Consider the following 17,629-nt stretch of genomic DNA (forward strand, 5'->3'; position numbering starts at 1 on the left):
AAACCGTTCTGGAATAACTTGCTCGATGGGCCGCCACGATCGGGTGAATGTTTTGTGCTCGTAGATGTTGAGATGTCGGCGTACAGCTACCAAGTCTACCAAGAGGAGCGGTGGCGCGGCGGTTTTAGATTCAGGCGAATGCGACTGTACAATTCCGTGGGGCTGCAGATTCATTTTCATAATTCCGCACTATGTATTCGTCCTGTTGTGCTTGCCTCTCTCCGCGTCGATCGAACGATGGCAACGACGCGCCAGCGTCGACGACGCTCTCGGGTGACAAACAAAATGCATACTTTTCGCCGACGCTATACATACAACATCAGCCCGGCTGAAACGAACAAACGCTGGGCTACGTTTCGCTTTTTTTCTTCCGCAGCCCCCTTGCTCCCTTTGAATGGCACCAGCAAAAACGATAGAACGATGGAAAAGTGGCGTCGATATATACACGTACAACTTGAAGTGCAGAACTACAGCCAGCGTCTGTGAAGAGACGGGCGTAAGTAGCGCGACGAAAGCCGGCTAACGCCCTGCCGCCACGACACTAAGTTACTTCTTATACCCAATGCCACATCAACATCAATACTTATTTAACATTTCTCGTACCTTTATAATTTTCCTGGTTTCCCTTTTCCGTGCAGTTTGCGCTTATCTCAAAGCTATCGCGTCGCATTCCACATTTCTCGGGCACAACAGAAAAAAAGATTGAAATGTGAGTGCTAAGTATGAAGCACGAAAGGGGGCGGCGGGTGCAAATGTCACCTATTCCCATTCTAATTTAATAAATGTAAATGCAAACCGGCTGCATAACGAATCGAACGTGCGACACATTCAACAATTCCGCAAGTAGAGCGTAGGTTGTATGTCGGCAAGGAAGGAAAACCGTCAGTGTAGTCATTTTGAATTTTCCTTATATCCATAAACGTTAATGGCGACGTGAAAAAATCGTTCCGCGCACTGTAAGCGATCCATGTACACGAAACAGGGCAAAGAAGTCGCGGCGACGCAGCCGAGAAAAAAAACCGAACGACTTTGAAAGACTGTGGTCTGTGCAATAGCGGAAAAGGATGCATGGGAAATAGAACAGGAACGAAAAATAGAAACTTTGCGCGAAAAAGAAGTTTAATTTATTAACGCATGCTAATCTAAAAGATTTGAAAATGACAAAAGTTTGCACATGTTATTAAACTTTACTATGTTATTATTTTTAACGGTTTCAAACTGCAAATGAAATGAAACTCGTTCATTCTGTTTTATTGTATGAGACTCGTGGAAATATTAACGCCGTCAAGAAGACTTAAAAAATGGAAAATGCCAACACTCTGGGGTAATTCAAACTCCTAGAATTTAATGTACGAGTACATAATAACTACAACTACTATTTAAATAAACTTAAAATAAATTTAACAGTTTCTTTCTTTAAAGGTGTAATTTAAAGTAATAAAAACCTAAATAAATGCATCAACGTATTCAGTGATGCAGAATACTAAGAATAACTTGAGCATAACCATGTAAAACGCAATAAATACGTAGGTATACAAACGGAATTTATGAAATGATTCAAGGAACGATTCAAGCTGAGACCATATATCTTCTGCTATCTCCTGGATAGGCTAACTGGATGTTGCAAAATCGAACCACTGTTCTGGAAGCAAAATAGAAGCAAATGCAAACTGTTCGTTTTCAGATGTACCTCAATTTCATGTACAGAGCTGTAGCCCATAGAGCCCATCACATCTGCACATTCGCGCGCTCGCCGAAAGAGATGATAGTCGCTTCGACTCTATGAAGCCCTCTTTCCATTTGGCTTCTAATGTATTGCGCGCTTCTGTGATCGTTGTCGTGTATTGAAATGGATGATATTTATTGCCCCATTAAGGCATGCTTAAATCATAACCAAACTATAAACGACGATATCTTCTTCTCTTGGCAGTACTGCACATTATGACAACAAGAGACTTAAAAAAATTCTTACATTTTGCAATGATCTAACTTTGGCATGCCATGGTTAAACGAGGTCAAAAACATAAATAATACAAATTTTAAATTGTTGAAATGGCAAGATCATTCTGTTGTCATTAAAGTAGCACATGGACTCGGGCCGCATTAACTCTTAACTCGTTTCAACTACGTAACTCATGGAAAAGTTGTACGTCGATGATATTTTCTTGGCACTTTCTGGAGCCAACATATACCATTCCATGGCCATCAGCGTATACCCCTGATTCCCTCCCTGCCCCGTCTTGCAGTTTTGCTAACATTTCCACTCGCTTGAAGTGAGTATGCAATGGTGTGGGTGCATGTCATGACGGTCTTTCTTCTGTGTATCCAGGATGCGTGCGGAGGACCGCAGGCCTCCTAATACATGTATACAGTGACGACGAAGAGCAAAATGTATAGTTACCCTCTAAAAGCGATCGTAGATCATGGCCGTAATGGCGCTATGAATCTCGATGTCCACACTGATCAAATTTAATCCTCGGCAACTACGAGGCCGCCATTCGTTAGCGACCGCGCGTATATTTGCTCTCTTACGAGTATAGCTGGTCTAGCCGCCACTCGTCGCCATTCGTCGCAGTTTGACCGCTTCCACATTTCCAACGGCGGCGACGACGGTGGTGGCAATGGAGGCAGCCCGAGCCCATAACGACGTCGAGGACACGTCTTCCCTAACGGTAAAAGAACGTTATTTACGACATCTTCCCAACATTGTTTCATCTCGCGTCAACTACTTAACTGATTACCCATTTGCTAGCATGGTCGTTCCAAGCGATGAAAATTTCATGTTACCATTTTACAGTTAGAGTCCTAATGGGATGGAATTTTAATTTGCTTTACAAAAATTTACGGAATTAGAGAAAGTTTGGAAATACTGTCAAAAATAATAAATTCATTTCCTAAATGTCAAATTAATAACGAACGTTTCTTGCCCTTCGCTGGCTTCTTGTACGATTGAGCAAAGTTTGCGCTCGTAAATCTCAAAGCTGCGCGGCTGATACACACGCACTGTCAAGGCGTAATAAACAGTTAATGTTGCTTAACCTCCTGATCTTCGGCTGGTCTCGCCGGTGTTTCAGCGGCAGTTCCAAGCCTTTATCGCCTATGCCGCCAAAGATAACACCCCACAGCTCGCGTACTCTCTAGGAAGAGAGAGCTCAAGGTGCTAAATGCGCGAGTTATAAACATTTCTATTATATACGAGCAAAGTTAAACCGTGAACCCAGTATATCAGTAATGACTCGGCGCGGCACTATCGTTTTGCGTACGGAATGCAAAAACCGTGAGAGATGGCGCATAATTTATCGGTCTAAGAACGTCAGAATTGACGCCGCGCGGTGGAACGAGGGATGTTTTCGGTGCCAGCGCGGAAACTCGCCTTTGCCTATGGGTTGTAATTCTTTATGGGAGGGCAAAATAAACGGCCGAGAAACCGAAGGAATAATGGGCGAGCACGCGGGCGGGTTGGGTCGGGGGATGCGGTGGCATGGAAGTTGATGGAGGTGGATGCGGGAGAGCGGCAAGCGCGTCGGAGAAAACTGCACTAAATTATAAAGTTATTACGACAGCGCAGATCGGCGCGCCGAGATAATGTGATGTTGCTTTAATTAATCTGAAATATATCGCGCATGTACCCGAACACCCACCTCTTATCAATAATGTGCGCGAGCCCGACTTTGGGGTCGGCCACGTACACACCAGACCGTTAACATGCAGGCAAACAAGGGCACCTTGCAAACGCGTCGACTTCTCGTCGTCGTCGTCGTCGTCATTTCGACATTGCGAAACAAACAAAGCAGGCGTACAGTGCGAGAATAGTAATCCAGCTAAGGAAAGGAAACAACAGCCACATAACAACACCTCTTCACCGCCACATCACGTATCATTTATATTGTCCCACTCATAACGTTACAATTAACACAAACAACCTGATAGACATCTTAACACAGCACCATTCGTAGGTTTATGTGCAAATATTTTCTTTGCTACACTCTCAGTATTGTCCGCATGTTTAATTTTAGTTTTCAGATAAAATACCTATAGCAACGAGTTTTAATGAGAAAATTATTAAATATAATTTATATATATCTTCCATGCTAAATCTGGTTCACCATGCATTACATAGCTTGTAAATCCATCGGCGCGCTGTTTAACCATACTAATTGAAAATAATACGTCTATATCTTGTGATTTATGCCCCGCTCGCGCGGTTTGCAAAGGCGAAAAGTAGCAAGCGTGCAGCGAACAAATCGTGCTTGATGCGTGCGTACACATAATAGCAACTCGCCAGCATTTTCGACATGTTTAATGCGGATAAAGCGCACTCGTTACAAATGGGCCAGTGCAATGAGTAGTTGCCGGTTGATTCATGAAGATATTTCACAAACACCCACCGGATGACATTTCGTTTCGTTGGCGAATTGGAAATGGTCGCCGGCTGGCCGTGCATTCTGCGCGACGAGTGTCGGCCAACGAGCGGCCATTAGTACGAATGACATTTTGGAATGCCAAATAGGAATCACAACGAGCGCGCAACGTATCAACGCGAATCAACGAACGAAACGCGCCAAACAAACGAATGCATCTAGATCAAATCGACCTACTATTTACCGCACCGATCTGCATAAACAATCCGAAACAAGTGGTCATTTGCGTCCCCGACATCGATGTGCATTTGCATATCGTGTACTATCCATCCGCATATTTTCCATGCGCTGGGCTCGTTTGTTCACGTTGTTACGTTTTGTTTAGATTCAAGCAGGGCGGAACTTGAATCATGCCAGAGATAATCCGATGAATATTTGACACCATTGGCACATTTCCAGTTTACTACTGTATCACCCTACTTGATAAGAGTGTAACAGACAACACCTAAGCTAAGGTATGCTTCAGAATCACCAAATTGTGATGATTTGCAAAATCCAGCTCTGGTTTGGTAATTTGTGCTGATGCCAACTGATTATAGTTGATTTCGAATTGGAAATTGATGAAACAAAATTTGAAATATTTTCGCTGCTTTTTTTTCAGAAAGAAATGTTTCTATTATAATGTAAACAAATTCACCATGGAAATTGTAGCTTTCCGCCTTCTAATCGTGCGGCCGTTTCCAATTTTTCTTTTCAACAGTCCTTCAGTGGTGTACGCCGTGAAATAAGAAGACGAGTAAACTGTTGATCTCAGTCCGGACGGCGGGTATATCGTGACAGCTCACTTAGTAACCTTACTCCAGTTTTTCGTGGCCTATGCACTCGGTTCCGACAAGTCTTCCAATTTTTCTCTTCCGCGCGCACTCTTTTTCTTCGGCGCGAGCGTTCCGCTTTCATCGTTCTTCGCCGCTGCTTTTCGGTGGCGTTGCACAGCTCTGCGCCGATGGTACTTGCCTAGTTGTTCCTCTTCTATTCTATTCATGTAGTGGCACGCACACCAAGCGACGGCGGACGGGAATAAAAAGTTTAGGGGTCGGTAGGGATGGTGGCGTTTTCGTTTTGCCGATGCGCCACACCGCCGGCACGACGCGCGCGACCCGGAATCCTGCCGCACCTGTTGCGCACTGAAAGCCCCCCGTTTTCGACCTTTATCCGCTCGACAAAACCGAAAAAAATGTTAAATAATAATGTTTACAAATTGTTCTTTTTTTTGCTTGTTGCGTTCGTTAATCACGACTACCAACCTCTTTTTGACAAAATCTAGTTCATACAAGGCATGATTTAGGAGAATGGTCAAACCTAATAAATGGAGAATGTTTATTTATGATATTCGTGTCTCACTAAAGATCCGAATCAGGCGCTCCGCTTGTAATTTTCGAATTTGGCAGGTCGTTTCAAAACCTCGCTCACTCGTTGCATCATAAATCATCATATCGTCGCGATTTACGATCTAATGCGGTGAGGAATAAATAAGTGCAATCCAACATAGAAAACGGTTGGCAGGGCGCAGATATGCTCGTTGCCGTGATTTTCATACTTGATTTAATGCAAATATTGCGTGCGAGCCACCATAACACCAATCATACGTTAATCACAGCGATGTTTATTTCTTCGCTCAGTTCGAGAACAACACACTCGATAGGTTTATATCTTCGGCTCAAGAAGTAGACACGGCGCGTTGGAACAGCATGGGCACAGAGTGCGCTCACTCGTGCAAGAAGTGGAGAAAGATGAAGCGTATTAACGGGCAAATCTGTCTACGGCCATGGACGCGAACGAGATGGCAACGTGGGGAAAAAGAGAGCCAATCTGTTCGCTTAATAGAATCGCTTCATTATAGAAACGTAGAACATCAATCAGTTTCGCATTGAGATATTTATTGGGCGCAATTAGTTCGTCGATCGTGATTTTTGTTTCCGTCCTGAGCTTACCTATTTGCGCTGCGCTAATAAATGAATAATTATCGCATTCTGCGCGTCATGGTTGCCTCCGCGATCGGCGCAGCGTAATAAATAAATGTATAAATAACTATTAAATTCAAACAGAGAAGATGCTTTATTAACATACAGCGGACTTTGTATACTAATTATTACGTAGAATCAATTACGCATATGATTGCTATGTATTAAACCATTTAAGAATTAGATTGAAACCCGTAATTATGCATCAACATAATCAATCAGTGCACCACTATGATTTGCGGTTCTGACTGATAAAAATTTTTGTCAAAGCGATTAAAACAACGATCCTGCCAGGATTCGAACCTGGAATCTTCTGATCCGTAGTCAGACGCGTTATCCGTTGCGCCACAGGACCCTGTAAACAAAGTTAATAAGTCCATGTGTCAGCTTAATTATTGTAATTGTTAATAAACACAAAAATTAATTTTTCTGTAGAAATTTATCTTCAGAAATTACACAAATTTTTACACCGAAATAAGCTTTCAAACAAACGTATACGTTTGTGAATAATTTATTCGTGCAGCTCGCATTATTTCATTTTATCTATTTATTTATATTCAATATTATTTATCATTTACTTTTATTACAAAACCCGCGACTGGTATCTCGATGCATTTCACTTGTGTTTTAACGTTTGTGGTGAGAAATAAAAGAATTCAAATGATACTTTACGGCTCACTCTTTCTATTTGCATGTAGATAGTTGGACGAGAATATAAAGATAATGATAAAGCCACGAGCGATGTGCCTATAGAAAACAGCTAAGCATTGCTCTTAAATGAGAGACAACCCAACGCAGAAAATGATCGAAACGTGTTATGTATTTACATCGCATTGTGGTTCTTCAAATTAATTACCCATAATTACATGTTCTCTGAAAGCTTCAAGCTTGACCCAGGCAGAAAGCGCTTTAATATATTCAATGATAATTAATTTATCGAATCGAAAACAAAATGATTACCTTTGCATGACACGTTTAAGCCGTTTAGTGCTTGTGTTTTTCTTTTTCATACTATTTTAATTGTCGGATGCATCGATACCTTAACAACTTAAAAACTAATATACTGAATGTTTCAATTCTATAGAATAAAAGAACATGAATGTTGAGCATTATTATTGCCGTTTTGTGACAGGCGGTATCGCACGTCATAATAATGTATTTCGGATCCATCGAATAATGTGTATTTATTGTATTTGTACGGGCATTATATTTGTGTATGCTCGAAGCTAGATGTGAATTGTGTTGTGAATTGTGTATGTGCACGCCGTCAAGATGGATGTGTATATATTGTACGAGTAGATTACATAAAGGAGCAATAAATAATCGAGACGGACAAAAGAAAATGGGAATGATTTATGCTGCAGCTGGATTTGATTTGTGACGAGGCGTTTTAATGCCACGTCGCCTTTTTCTCCTCACGCGCCGCGTATCTTACACACTTCACAAACAGGCTTCCATTGCACATTCTTATCCACGTGGCGGTAAGTTATCAAAGTTCTTTTGTTGATTACTTGCCGTTATTAGCTTTTTGTTTGTTTTATAAAGCGTTGTTTCATGAAATTTAAAAATTATTAAAAGATCGATCCTGCCAGGATTCGAACCTGGAATCTTCTGATCCGTAGTCAGACGCGTTATCCGTTGCGCCACAGGACCCGATGAACCACTGAACCACATTTGATGAAACCACAGAACTTGTTTTTGATGGTTTAAAGTGCATTTATGCATAATTCTGCTGAGATGCTCATAAATTAATCAATCACATTGACCTTTTATACCAAAGATCATTAAATCTAAATAAGTAATTAATTAACTGTTTTAGTAATCATCCCCACCGAACCATGGGGTCCTGTGGCGCAACGGATAACGCGTCTGACTACGGATCAGAAGATTCCAGGTTCGAATCCTGGCAGGATCGTCTCTCTTTCTGGTTAAAACTAATATATCAATATTTTGTATTTATTTGTTGTATATTTTCAATGAATTCTATATTACGTAAGCTGTGTTAAAAGTTTAATGCGTGCATCTGAAATAATGGCCACTGCTTGGCACCGCCATGTGAACATTACATCTGAAATCTTTAATAAATCAATTTTCCATTCGTTACGAAAAAAAAAAGAAGAACATAATTTACGATCACAATTTTGAGAAGGGTGCCTTTAATACCCCACCACGACGACGTCGACTCTTGCACAGTCGCATAATGCCGAAATACGTACGTCGGCATCGCCATCACCATTTAGTTCTTTTCCAAATGCGTTCGAAACGCGCACGAAGCGAAGGGGGATGATAAACATAAAACTCGTAAATTATAGATAACATCGGAGTACTTTTAGTTGAATACATTAACATCACTCTCTCCTGTTACTACTGCTGCTGCTGCTATGCCACTGTTGGCTCACTGGGAATGCTGGAACATACACAATACCAATGTATATTCTTTTTTTTTTATAATACAAACTTGTACGTTATTCTAGATCTTTTTGTTTGTTGTAAAATATTTTCGGAAAAATTTTAATTTTTTAATGAATTTTAATATGCATGTAGGTACATATCTAATATCTGTTTGCATGTCTATCTCGCCCAGTTTTTTTAATTTCTAATTTTGCATATTTATACATCTTTCATGTTTCGCTCTACGCGATTCATCCCTTTGCTCTTCATTTCGCGCCTTTCGCATGTCTTTTGTTAACTGCCGCGCTGCGAGTGCTGCTGTAATGTAAATTCAAAGGTTAGAATTTAAACTGTATTCATGGTAATATGTTATCGATAAAACGAATGGCTTTTTGTGTCCTTTGCGTATACATTTCGCTCGTCCGCTCGGCAATTTCTATTGTCGTCGCAACACTCTGTCCTCCAGCATCGCTTGCATTCGAAAGTTACGCTTTTGCATTTTTGTGCTTCGCCATTCTTCCTTCCTCCTCCGCGCGCTTAGGGACCGTTTATCGTCGCGTCATACAAACGTTTGATACATGAACCAAATGAAATAATGTACAAGAATTTATGCATTCATATTCAGCCTGGCGCTCGGCGTTATCAATGAAGGTAACACCTTCTCAAAAGGCCGCAGAATATCCGTACCCAATGTTTTGTGCGAACGCTTTATCATGACGTGTATCCTGATGACGTATTACTGTTTTTTGCTAAGTACTAAGTACAAATTCATTGGCGGTTGGCATTTTGTAGTATTTATTCGTTTTGGGTTCATTTTCGTGACTTGGGTGCCTTTGCCCCTGTTTGGGCCTTCACCGTAGATCTGCCTTCATGGCCCAAAGTGCAATTTACAGATAAACCGCGGGACGCAGGCCGAGCAGGCCCAGGCCCACGGAGCAGAATGATTTACGTCCAAAAGCTTGATAAACTCATATTCCTTGCTTGAGTGAGTAATATCTGCATAAAACCTTGAATAGGATTACAAATGTACATAAATTGTGTGTGCCATAATTCTGTCAATAGGATGGGTTTGTGTTGAGTTTTTATTTCAGTCTGCTGATATTAATTTATAAGCATTTTTTTTCTATATAAAATTAGAAAAGCATTGTGAAGGAATTTGTGTACGGGCAAATTGATTCGTTTATTATTATCAATTTATTTTGAACGGTGGTGCGTCGAATTCGATTTGTAAACGAGCGCATATACCAGCTAGGCGTTTACACCGCAATGTTGTGTTGGGTGCGGGGTTCGAGTGCAGTCAGAGGCAATTCGTAGCATCGACAGATGATGAATATCGTCGTGATGCGACCGGCCTCTTGGCGGCTCTTCGCAGACGCTCTCGATGTGTATCGATTCGTCGGAACCACCGAGATCAATCTCGAAGCGAAGGCAAGCGCGAGATGCATCGCGCTCAAGCCGCCCGAGCGGTAAAACAAAACGAAACGTTTATTCATTACCATTAATAATGCCCCACAAATGACACGTTCACAAACCAATTAAAAAGGTTCGTATCGACAACGCAATCGTACAAGCCAAGGCAGTACCCAACTATATTCAAGTGACGGAGAAATATATAGATAATAAATAAAATACCCATCAAAATTTCTACTCTCGGCCTACTTTTGTTCTACTCATCATTTTCACTTTGCGTACTTATCTTTCAAGACATTATTCTTGTTGTGTTTGTCACAAAATTGAAGGAAACTTCGATTGCAAGTGTTTGGGGACACCTGCGAATGCGACAATGAGCTACTTTTCCAAATTCAAGTTTAATATTCTTTATACTGAATGCGTTTTTTTTTTTGCCGTCTGACAATCAGCAGACGCGGGCGGCACAGAAAACAAAGATATGATGTTTGGATGAGAATTGGATAGTAAACGAAAAGGTCACACACGTTGAAATGGCGATAGACGAAGAGTTTTCCCTTCACGTCCGCGCGCTCGTCGACCACGCGACGGAATTGAAGCAAAAGTTTCGTCATTCCCGATGACACGAGTGGTCTTTATGGCCTTTACTGTATTGACAAAAGTGTCGGGGGCGCGAATGGCAAAGTCGACTTCGTGCGGCCGACGATGGGAGGCGAGGTAAGGGCGGCGGCGCATTACTTTTGTCTCTTCACTTCGCGAAAACGAAGCGAACAGTTCAAACATGCCGCTTCTTTGATTGCACTCCACCGTGCGATTGTTACAAATGAACAAAACTGTTCAGACTTAGAGTGAAAAGTGTTTTACATTCTGCATGGCAAAAAAAAAAACTTTTAATACAATTTTAATAAAATTCTGATTGTATACTTATTGTAATTAATTATCAAACCAGCTGGCTCTCTTTACTAATAACTGCATCAAAAGATTTTCGCATGGGTGCAATAGAATGTCGAGATGGACAACGAAGCACAGCTGACAACACAATCATAACCGTAACTAAGAAATAAGATGTCCAAGTAGTAGACGAGTCAAAGTAAGATCGAATCGAAGAAAACCCTGTAAAGACAGCTTCGTCCAGACGAATATGTTCCGCATCAAGCTGAGCAACGAGCCTTTTCCTTGGACCGCAAGCGGCGACAGATGGACAGTTGCGACTGTAGTGTTTCTCGTTCGTCCTTCTTTTACGTCCTTTGCGAAGAGGAAAACTCTCCAACTCGGCAAGAGTTCGCCAATCGCTTTTGCTTGACGTCTCTGTCATCTAAAACTTGAAAGATATCATCCGCAGAGTGTGTCATATTGAAGTTTGGTTATTGGGGGGCAGTTATTTGTTATGGCAGCTCGACGTAGCCATCGCGTAACGATAGTTCTTCGTTTTCTGCACGCCATCGGGATATTGAGAGATAAAATTGGCTTTGCTCCGAGCTGCGCTCGATAATCAACAACTTTATATTGCTTTCCAACATTTGCAGAAGGAGGTCTCAATAGTAGGTAAGTACGTGGCTGTCAAACTTGGAAATACATTATTAATATTCAAAATAGTCTTGAATTCATATATTACAATGAATTCAAGACCCGTTTTGGTTTTTGAAATTCAATGTATGGTTCATAAAGGTGTCACATAATTCACGCCGACTGACTGGCCGGTACGTGCAGTATTGTTTATGTGCTCGTTGCGACATTTAGAATTATCGACGCACGTTCAAGCATCAATGTATCACAAAGTATATTACCTTAGTGTGTGTGTGTGCATCTTCTTTTCTGTAGAGTTCAGTCCGTCTTGTGTCTTGTCAGATGCGGTTCGGACCGGTGTAAGCACGCATGTGGGCAGTTAATTTATTAGTAACTTCCACCTCAAAGCGACAGCCAACAACACATCACCGTCGTTTACTATCACTCATTGACGTGGTTCTCGGCCACGCGTGGTGTTATATTTGTGGCGGTCGCACGACGTTTATGAATGGGCCATCACAGCGGTGCGCCAAATCCACCGCCATCCTTTTCTGGAAGTCATTCGGACACGAGCAGGGTGTGCGTCGCGATCGCATCTTTAACATCACAATAGGACGCAATATTTAACAGTCGCCTCGTGACCACAACGATGTCGCTGATGTTTAAGTGCATCTGCCCAAATAAGAATGTGATAAACGAGAATATGATGAAGTGCACGCCAACAAGGTCCAACAGAAGAAATACACACATTGATGCGCTGCAGAAGAGTCCTCATGAATGCAAGGCTTCACCCACCTGAAGTCGGACGACCGCAGCGTCACCGCACAGGACAATATGTTATGAGGAATGAGGCGATGTGAAAGCATGTGCACGATGCATAAGACAGATTAATGCGATACGTTTTACCAAAAGGTACCTGTAAATCTTTGATCATTATGAGCACAGACAACTAATTTATATATAACGATTTATTTGATGGCTACGATAATAATACCATGGCACGACAGCGGCGGCGGATGCCGATTATGCACGTGTGCCGAAGAGCGGAGGTGTCGTTTATATGCGTGTATTTCTCCCGGTCCGTAATGTAGAAGCGCGTTACGGTTGCGCTGAATGGAAAGCTGAAGTGGTGGTGATTTCGATCTGGGGCTACTTGTCTTGGAGGTGGTTTATGACATGTAGACAAATTGTCAGCGCTATGATTTATCACGCGCTCAGCAAGACCCCAGAGCCAAGCATTCAATTCTACCAACTCAACTCAACTGGCCTCTCACATACTCATATCAATTTTATTTTGTAGTATTTTAAAATTTTATTACAAAAGGTTAAATCTACATATTTTACGCTAAATTGCAAATCACATGTGCGACGTGATCAGATGATATTCATGCCGTAATTTATGCTAAACCGATGTTTTTGAATGAAATCATCAATTTAAATGACAAAATTGTAGAGTAAACAGCCTTGTATCAAAACAACCTGTGGAATTATCCCAGCAAGTCAACTCAATAACCAGTCGCGTATTAATAAACCTCGCCTAATCTAATCACTCAGCCAAAGTGCTCGGTTAATAAACTTTGACGTATAGCAGCCGAAGAGCGAATGATTGATGGCTGGCAACGTATTAATTAAAACTGGCCCATCCACAACATGCTGCATCATCGTCGGTTGTGTACACTGTGCACAACGATCCCAGCGAGCGATGAAATAAAAGCACAACTTGAAAACAGGGTTGAAGGGTTACTTTCGATGTGCTTGCACAACTCTATTTAAGTATGTTGACAGAAACAATTGTTATTATTTTAAATTATAATTATTATTCCCTACACGTGTAGAACCGTTATTTTCTTTTACATTTGCTGAGAATTAATAAGGACTAGGGGTGCACACACATGTGTCTACAATGTTGTAAGCGTTGAGGAAACCATAACGCATCAACATTGATTTAATATGCGTCGCGGTGTGCGCGAAACGGACAGACACGCTTATTAAGATGATTGATTTATTGATGTTGTTAGCATTGTTGTGCGGATAACACTTTACACGTAACGTATGTGTAACCGCTTTGGGATTTACCCTTCTCCTTCCAACGCGCGTGTGTGTAAGCGACCGCCACGTCCTCATATATTCGCTCCCCTTTTCTCGTAAGTCGACGGCGCTCTATTTACCCTTCCCGGCCCTGCGTGTTGCTAAGCTTTTATATACACTTACCAAAGATGTATTCAAAACCGTGTCATGCATACGAGACAAGTAAGTCAAGTATAATTCACTCGCGAAAGAAGCCGCCAGCAAAGATGAGAACAGCGGGCGTAAACAGCGCTCGAACAACATGCTGCAACGAGTGACAAATTATGCACGAATGAATAATTAATACATTATTAAACTGATTGTTTGATAGGATGTGCATGAGGTTTGTTTTGTAACTTCAATTTTTGATCGGATGTCATTTTTGTTTGTGTACATAAATTTAAATTAATAAACTTATATAATAAATACCATTCTCAAATATTTGTTGGTGCAATCTTGAGATTCTCTTTTATTTATTTCGCTCAATTAAGTTATTATGTCCCATTGTAGTATTCTTGGTGCTAGTTGATACTGAACGTAATCATTTTGAGTAACTTCCGCTCTATACCTCTCTTCATACATGGAGGAAACAATTTCGTATCTTTTGTGCTAACGCACGATGTGTAACTTATTGTTGTGCACACATTGTTTGATTAATAAGACCTGCACGTGTATGTGAGTGAAGACACTGTTTAGCAGACAAACAAAGTTTCCAAACAAAAAAGCACAATAAGCATTCATCATCTCGGCAGATGATGAAGAAACCAGGTGCGTGATTAATTTAAAATTGGCGTATTCTTTAGAAGACTATTTAGTCATACATATCAACGCCACATCGCCCGCCAGGCAAGTGAGGCAAATTAACGTGGTCGACGATTTAATTTGGTGCGCACTCAATTAAACTGTTAGTAGCCTAGCGATCTTATTTGCCGCCATCGTGCATACTTGCTTTGCGTCAAACGCTACAGTTTGATGTGAAGAAGAAAGAGAAATTTGTTCGTCCAATAAAAACAGCGCAGCGATGGTAGCAGTGGCGAACGGCAGCCAGCGCCTTGGCATCAGAAAAGAACATTACGGTGATTTGCAACTGCGGGCTATCAGCGCGACGTTACGCCATCGGAAGGAATACGTCGGAGGCATCCCCGCATTCCAGGAGCCACTCTCTTGCGTCTAGCTCGCGCAGTGTGCAGTAAATACTTCACCGATCAAGCCATTGTGAACTCTCGGGACACAAATCTCGCGAGGAGGACGAACGCTGCCTCCCGACCCGCAGAAGCTGCAGGCCGAACGGGGTATCGTTGTCGTTTAGAGCGGACAATGCGCGCACTGCTGCGAGAACATCTTACTATCAGCGTTCGTAGCGTTGCCATCGCTGCGCTGGTATATGGCACTTCTAGCGTGGCGACCGTTACTTTGGCGTTGCGTACGTTAGCTTAGCATTGGCACTATCTCCAACCAAATGCCCCATTTCGCCTCCTTACCCCGTCCGAAAAACCGCCCAGTCACCGCATCAACCTTGCACCAACGTCGACGGGGGCTGCCCGCCCGCCAGCCCGGCAATAGTAATCTATTTTGAATGGTTACGAGTGCTGACTTCCCTTGTTCCTCTGCCGTCCATCTTTGGGCTGTCGCAGGATTCCCCGTCGAGTGTGCCACGCACAAATTTATATCCGTACGAGCGCAGCGAGATGATAAGACGACGACGCGTCTTGTGCCACGGTCCCTCGGTTTTCGGCTTTCTCATCTTCGCTCCTTTGCCCGCATCTTCTATGTATCCACAAACGCCATTGACGACAACCAAGAAATTAAATTTATTTGCAAGCGAACGAATTAAGCGACTTTCAGAGGGTAAATATTTATTTCTCTACGATGCTAATGTCGGTAATTTACTTCCGCCCAATCCAATGCCACCGCATCCCAAACGGGAGTGCGGCATGCCCCCGCAAGGAAACGCTGAATGGGTGATGGTGAGTTACGGACTGAGATTTGGCGGCAACGACGGCAAACGGCGCACATAAAATTCGGATTAAAAAGTGCACATCAACGCAAAGTTCGGATTGTCTCAGCGCTGGATTCAATCTGCGTAGGTTTGAGCTGAGCGATGAAAATGGGTGGATTGGTAGATTGGTGGCCATGGACTTCATGGATAATGCGTTTTACTGCTGCGGATTGTTTTCGCTCGTGGGAGTGTTTTTGCATTTTTGTTTTGTTTTGCTGTTTGTGTTGTTTCGGCGACAAGGCGAATGTTAATGGACGTACAACGAGAAGTCGCCGACGTCTATAAGTCAAGTTGGGCGAAAACGAAATAAAGCAACATGGCAATGTTTTGCCAGGCTCGGGAAAAACGCGGATAAACGAGGAAAATTTCATGCACAATCGTATGGTTACACGCTCGAGCAAAAGGGAAAGGAGCGATAGCTATGCTCCGTTCTCTCAGTCTGAATGTATCTCGCCCAGTTATAATATTGACTTTCTGTCTTAAACTTATAATTTACACCCCTTAACATTCGGGGTGTAAAAACGAGTCCCAGTCTCAAACGCATATGAATCATTATGATGAATTAACGACAAACATTTAGAAAACACCCCTCGCCTCCATCCGCAGCGTGGCACACCAGCATACACACAGTCACTCTCTTCATGCTTGCGTTCTCGCTTCACGTTTGCGCCCGTCGTGCCCGTTTCTCGTTCTCGTTTTCCCAATGTGTGCGAGCCATACATGTGTTAGAGGCATTTTCGCCGGCTCTACTAACGACGGGCACCACTATGTGACTTATTCCTCCAATCCGCATTCGTCACGAAAAAATACGCACAGTCGCAAAGTTACGAGCGCGGTCGTGGGCACCAAGCGCATAAATTTTCAATTTTTTTCATTATTATTTTTTTCGGCCCCGCGAAACAGCATCAACCTACTTCAGAATTTAGATGCGAATATCAATTCGCTGGGCCGGCGATAAATCAATGCAAATTATGAACACGCAGGAAAAAATAAAACGATAATTGAAACTTGAACAATATCGATTTGACATTCTAGCTTTCCGTCTCATAAACTTTCAAAACAATTACAACCCCCCAATTCCCGGTGTCTACTTCTTCACCGGCCGACTGACCATGAACGCCGGGTTTTTCGGAGAAAATTGCGAATTTGAAGCGCACAGCCTTGAAAAATTTGCGGTGGGTGACACATTGCCGGACATAAAAATGATTTCTGTCCGTGACTGAAGCGAAAAAAGTTGGCTAATGCCAAAAGCACATTGACGATACTTGCTCGGACTCGTAGATGTATGTCATGTTTATGTGCCTCTCGTTGTTCATACTTCGTCCTTTGTTTCACTGTTGGTGAGTACGTGGTCGACGACGAGTGCAACCCGGAGGCAAGGGCGGCCTGGCAATAACTACGTCGCAGTACGATCCCCGACGTCATTTCGGGAGCCGAATGACAGCTTGCTACAAAGATCGGGGACGATTTATGCGATTGGGAACCTTTTGTGTTTCACCTAAACGCACTGTGCATTAACAGCAATAAATCAATTTTATGGTTTTGTAAATCAAAAAGTTGCTTTAATGGTCTCGCGCCACGTCGATGTATTATGCATGAAACGTGATGGTGGCATCAGCGAGCGAGATCCCGAGATCGGAAAGCTTGGAGCCCCGCATTTTTACAGTGCCACATCGCTCATTTCGCTCGTCCAGCCCGTGTGCCCATAAGTCAACCCTCAAAATTTCGACCCGCAGGGAACTTTGGGAAAATTAACAAACAAACTTTATTGTTTCATAAATTCAGAAGATTAACAGATTGAAATGGTTTCGTAGTAATCTAGATCCAGTTGTTTTTTTTTCATCAAATTTTTGATTTTTGGTTATTTGACATTTGTT

The 17,629-nt window shown here is 42.4% G+C and overlaps 3 non-coding genes across 3 annotated transcripts; 1 reads left to right on the forward strand and 2 right to left on the reverse strand.

Annotated features, from left to right (window-relative positions):
- Nucleotides 1–6,664: 6,664 nt before the first annotated feature.
- On the reverse strand, nt 6,665–6,737 carry TRNAR-ACG (transfer RNA arginine (anticodon ACG)). Its single transcript has one exon. It is a non-coding gene; the product is annotated as a tRNA-Arg (tRNA).
- A 1,225-nt stretch (nt 6,738–7,962) lies between these two features.
- On the reverse strand, nt 7,963–8,035 carry TRNAR-ACG (transfer RNA arginine (anticodon ACG)). Its single transcript has one exon. It is a non-coding gene; the product is annotated as a tRNA-Arg (tRNA).
- A 189-nt stretch (nt 8,036–8,224) lies between these two features.
- Nucleotides 8,225–8,297, forward strand: TRNAR-ACG (transfer RNA arginine (anticodon ACG)). The gene has a single exon. It is a non-coding gene; the product is annotated as a tRNA-Arg (tRNA).
- Nucleotides 8,298–17,629: the final 9,332 nt, after the last annotated feature.

This window comes from Atheta coriaria, unplaced genomic scaffold (genome assembly GCF_025399875.1).
Source record: "Atheta coriaria isolate IRGN ID8LTWV9N9 unplaced genomic scaffold, Caltech_Dcor_3.1 hic_scaffold_3_pilon, whole genome shotgun sequence".
Taxonomy (NCBI): Eukaryota; Metazoa; Arthropoda; class Insecta; order Coleoptera; family Staphylinidae; genus Dalotia; species Dalotia coriaria.